Source organism: Schistocerca serialis, chromosome 12, assembly GCF_023864345.2.
Source record: "Schistocerca serialis cubense isolate TAMUIC-IGC-003099 chromosome 12, iqSchSeri2.2, whole genome shotgun sequence".
In the NCBI taxonomy this organism is placed as follows: Eukaryota; Metazoa; Arthropoda; class Insecta; order Orthoptera; family Acrididae; genus Schistocerca; species Schistocerca serialis.
In genome coordinates, this window is record NC_064649.1 from 117,367,684 (window position 1) to 117,373,683 (window position 6,000).

Below are 6,000 nucleotides of genomic sequence, written 5' to 3' on the forward strand. Positions count from 1 at the left end.
CTTCATGGCTATGTACAGGAATATGGTATTATTATTAGGTGCAGACTGAAACTTGACTATAGACTGGTACAGACTGGTGCAGACAAATGCAGACTGACTGATCGGAGGTCTGTACACTCATTATAATACCTCGCGCGTTCAGGTATCACAGAGCGAGTGTGATCCGCGAGGAGAAAAGGTTCTACGTTACCAGCAATCTCATTGGCTGCGTTACATATTAATACGCAGATCGGCAGAAGCAGAATTTGGTCCGTCTCTAAGGCAGCACCATCTCGTAGTGCGGAGATGGACGAGTGCTGTGCCTGCGCTGTTGTGCTTAGCGGGGCGCGCTCTAGTGGGAAAGTTGTGTACGCGCTGACTACGCGGAACTATGTACACAACATTCTATTTGCTGTTTTATAGCAGGTTTCTAAATTTTTTTATATAAATTGCCATTCCTGGCGTGTAAGGCCTTCACCCGTGATCACAGTGGCTTGTTTATTTATTTTTTATTTTTTTTAACGTTATCTGTAACTTTATTTTATGGTGATTGCTAAATTGTAACGCACTGAAAACACTATTATTTACACAGTTGTTTATTCCTTCATTAATAACGTGTTGCATTTTTTTAAAATTTATTGTTGAGTGTGGAATTACTGTTTTAAAAGTAAATGTGTGTAACTGTAAAAGACAGCCAATAGTAACTCACTACGGCCCCGTCCACAATTGTAACGGAATCGTGCCTTCCCTTGACTAAAAGGTCCCAAAAGTGTTAATCCGCGACGTTAGCGTTTGTGCTATCACTTTTGGTGAACTACGTATGTGCTGAAATTCCCGACAACCTCGATGGTCGTTTCCTCAGAAACAGACGAATATGTACAGATAAGCCGAGACAAGTTTTTACTTTTTTTGATTTTCTTGCGCCCACCAAAGTTATGGCACTTGACGGGCTCTTCTCGTGTGTGGATCGTAATGCGGCTGGAAATTTCAGCACTCGGCGTCGTGGTTTTCAGTTACCGCGGAGAGAGCTCTACAGATCATGTTTTGGTCCGTTTTCTTTGTATGCCAGCATGTATGCGAAGAGGAAAGACATAATTTTAGTGTGATACATTGACGGAAAAAATGGCATCACCAAAAAATAACACAGGTCAACGATGGAAAACTTTTTTGCTGAAAATACATTATGTTTCTTAAGGTGGGAAATCCACATATGATATTTAAAAAACAGTATCACCCATCATTTATTCACATTTTACAGTTAAACTGATTAAATTAAGCCATTTTTAAAGAATTTAACAGATTTTATATACTGCAGTGAACTCATAGAACGACCATGAGAGCAGTTGTTTTTTATTTTTTATTTTTCTGACAATGATTTTATATCAGCTGGTCTGCCTCATGTATCGTTATATCCAAATGATTTATACATGTTAAGCTACATTCAGGTATGTGGTACTATACTAATAGTAATGTATATAGTGTAACTCATGTAAGCCCTCCCTCAGACCTGTCATGTTATATCTTCACATATCCGATGATAGAACCTTTAGTGTGTTGAAACCGGTCATCTAGTAAACAGTATTTAAGCCGATCTTGGCTTTTGAATTATTTCTACATTTTATATAGTTAAAATAATAATAAAATAATATGTGAATAATAATAAAAAGATGACGTTGGTACCACTGCTGAAAAACATTTGCTGGCAAAAAAAGGTCGATTCTATTTTTGTGTTAACAGATGGTGTTTTGTTTACTGTCAACCTAACCTCACTTCACCGTTTCCTGTACTAGTGCTAAGTACAATGTCTAATCGTGGTGGTAAAAACTCTGCTGACAGTTTTTGTTAAATGGTGGTGTATTTGTGATTAAATAACACCAAATAAACATTGCAGACTTTGTGAAAAAGGTTTATCTATCATACTTTGGATCTAAAGTTGGTGATCAAGATAAATCTTGAGCGCCACATAAGGTATGTTATGTGTGTGTTGAAGATCTGAGAAAATGGTCCAAAAAGGAGAAAAAAGCCTTTGGATTTGCTGTTCCTATGATATGGAGGGAGCCAAGAAATAATTCCGATGATTGATACTTTTGCAGTGTTGATATTACTGGTCATAATTCGAAAAACAAGAAGGTAATGAGCTACCCTAACCTTCTGTCCGCCATCCGAACAGTAGGGCAGCAAGGTGGCTTTACTAAATTTCCATGTTTCTTGTGTGAATGGGTCAGTAGGGCTAGGGATCAACAATGGTGCAGAAAGAACTGGCCTGACACGCAGTCTTTAAAACCTGCTGAGAAGAACATTCTACGCAAAAACCTTGTAGACCTAAAAAACGTACTCCTACCACCTCTACAGATAGTTAGGCCTAGTGAAACATTTTGTAAAGGCTATGCCTAAAGATGGACCAATGTTTAAGTATCACTGTCAAAATTTTCCACTGCTTTCAGAAGCTGAAGTAAAAGAAGTCGTCTTTGTCGGACCTGACATTAGAAAATTGATGTTTGATGTTGGCCCTGAATCCACAATGACCTTAAACGAGAAAGAAGCATGGGTATCATTCAAGCGGGTCGTTACAGAGTTCTTAGGAGATAAAAAAGACGCAGAATATGTTTCTATTATAGCTAAAATACTAAAGAAGTTTAAAACTTTAGGATGCTCGATGAGCCTGGACGTTCACTTTTTGCACAGTCACCTTGTTTACTTCCCCGACAATATGGGAGATGTTAGTGAGGAGCAAGGAGAGAGTTTTAACCAGGACATTAAAGTGATGGAAAAACGCTACCAAGGCCTCTGGAACACCAGCATCATGGACGGCCACTGTTGGTCACTTCTCCGAGAAGTTCAGCAAGCGACTCATCGTAGAAAAATCTACACAAGAAGCTTCAAAGCAAAAAGAGAAAGAAAATACCAACCAACTGCAAAGGACAAGTGAAACCTCAGTTAACACACATCATTGTTTTAAGTATCTTACATTGTAACAAAGCGTTTCATTAATTTCCTCGTTTACCGTATAGTATAGGATTTTTATACTAAATAATAAAAAGCATATTGCTCGAGAACTATGGGTGATACAAAAAAACTAAGGCTAGATTTGGATTCAGCTCATAAAAATCTATAAAGATCAGCTATCAAAGTAAAAAAGTTTTAAAAAAATTTTCGTTGGCGAGTGTAATTAATGTAGAGTAGTGAAATTTCGGCAATGCATTTGTCTAGGTAACATATTTAAGTAACTGCCATAGCAAGATCACAGGTTAATGTAAACGCGAGATAAGTCATTGCTCGCGTGGAATGCTGGTACGTTAATAACCGGTTAACCGCCAGAATGATGAATGCAAGCATGCAAACGTCCATGCATTGTGTTGCACAGGTTAAAAAAAAAGGTTCATATGGCTCTGAGAACTATGGGACTTAACATCTGAGGTCATCAGTCCCCTAGAACTTAGAAGTACCGGTACTTGAACCTAACTAACCTAAGGACATCACAAACATCCGTGCCCGAGGCAGGATTCGAATCTGCGAAGGCAGCGGTCGCGCGGTTTCAGACTGAAGCGCCTAGAACCGCAGGTGCTTCAGTCTGGAACCGCGCGACCGCTACGGTCCCAGGTTCGAATCCTGCCTCGGGCACGGATGTTTGTGATGACCTTAGGTTAGTTAGGTTCAAGTAGTTCTAAGTTCTAGGGGGCTGATGACCTCAGATGTTAAGTCCCATAGTGCTCAGAGCCATTTGAACCATTTGAACCTAGAACCGCTCGGCCACACTGGCCGGCTGTTTCACTGGTGCGGGATGTAAGTTTGTGGGATCAAGTTCCATGCTTGTTACACTTCGTCTGTCAATACAGAAACCGTTGATGCTGGTTGTGGATGACGCTGGAGTTGTGGTCCGATGACGTCCCATATGTGCTGAACTGAAGACAGATTTGGTGATCGAACAGGCCGAGCAACACGTCCATACCCTGTAGAGCATGTTGGGTTACAACAGCAGTAGGTAGCGGAGCGTTATCCTGTTGGAAAACACACTCTTGAATGAAACTTCCTGGAAGATTAAAACTGTTTGCCCGACCGAGACTCGAACTCGGGACCTTTGCCTTTCGCGGGCAAGTGCTCTACCATCTGAGCTACCGAAGCGCGACTCACGCCCGGTCTCACAGCTTCACTTCTGCAAAGGTCCCGAGTTCGAGTCTCGGTCGGGCACACAGTTTTAATCTGGCAGGAAGTTTCATATCAGCGCACACTCCGCTGCAGAGTGAAAATCTCATTCTGGCAACATCCCCCAGGCTGTGGCTAAGCCATGTCTCCGCAGTATCCTTTCTTTCAGGAGTGCTACTTCTGCAAGTTTCGCAGGAGAGCTTCTGTAAAGTTTGGAAGGTAGGAGACGAGATACTGGCAGAAGTGAAGCTGTGACACCGGGCGTCAGTCGTGCTTCGGTAGCTCAGTTGGTAGAGCACTTGCCCGCGAAAGGCAAAGGTTCCGAGTTCGAGTCTCGGTCGGGCACACAGTTTTAATCTGCCAGGAAGTTTCATATCAGCGCACACTCCGCTGCAGAGTGAAAATCTCATTCTGGCCACTCTCGAATGCTGTTGATGCATGGCAGCTCAACAAGTGGAATCACCAGACTGACGTAGAAATTTAGTCAGGGTGTGTGGGATAAACACGAGAATTCTCGTGGTATCATACGAAATTGCACCCCTGATCATAGCTTTACTGTGTCTAGCACGCAGACAGGTTGGTTGCCGGTCCTCAACTGGCCTCTTAACCAACACAGGCACTGAGGGAGAACCAGTTTCGTCAGAAAACACAAGAGACCTGCTCGGCACCACCGAAGACGTAAATGGCGGTTGTTCGGTGTCACTGGAATGCATGTGTGACAGGGCTTCTGGCTCGAAGCTGTCCTTGAAGTAACCGACTGTGAACAGTTGGTTGTGTCACTGTGGTACTAACAGGATGCATGCCGCTCGACCTGGATATAGTGAAAGCAGCCTTGCTGTACTATACGCGACATGGCGTTCCTGGCTCGGTCGCAGGGTTCCAGGCTCCAAGACCCACTGCTGGGCATAGCTCTAGACGTGATGGCAGCAGACAAATAGACATCATGTACAGGAGGAGTGGCAGAACAGATGGAACCAGACAGAGAAGGGCAGGGAAACCTACAGCTGGATACCAGATGTGGGAATGTGGCAGGCAAGTTGGCGGAGGGCGACGATTAGACCATACTCCCTAACGTGCCTGCTGACTCACCACGGTCTGAAAAAGAAAATTTGCTACCTGGGCATTGAAGATGACGCCAGATGCACATGTGGTGAGGAAGAGGATTCCAATCACATCCTCTACACCTGTAAGCAGTACGCTGAGCCCAGAAGTCAGCTTATACAAACAGTAGGACACACATCCTACCACAGAAAGGAAACTCTGCTCCAAACAGTAGATAGATTCTCAGCAATAAAGGCATTTGCTGAGGAAGCATTTGAGATCAGGGAAGTAGCGAGAATCATCAGTGAAGCAATCTAAAGAAATATACAGTAAATGGTAGGAAACGATTGCGACCCAGCACAAGAACCAGTACCAAGTGGAAAACAACATTTTCCTTGACCCATGATTCCGAAACAGCCCTGATATCTCGCGCACTTGGAGGAACCATGGCTGAGTGTGGAGGGGTGACGAGCTGACTCTCAGAACCACCGATGATGCCTCTACATGGCTCCTGGGACACCAGTGGCGAGAAGGGAATGTCGGAGGGCAGAAATACCAGTACATGGACAGGAATTGGCCGAGATCCTGGGAAACTGGTGATCGACAGCATGTGGGCCTCGCCAGCCTGGGGGCTACAGGATGTTCCGCTGAGCACCTCCGTAATTACGATTATGCTGTACGTGGATGCTATACTGCTGATGAAAAGGGTCGCCATCAGCAGTGGCGGCGCCGCCTCCACGTGGTTCCCCGTGGGCACCCAAAAGGGAGGCCAAAGGCGCTCTTCAGATGGCAGGTCCATTCCCCCACAAAGGGGGTAGTTTTTCCGAGCTGGTTTCC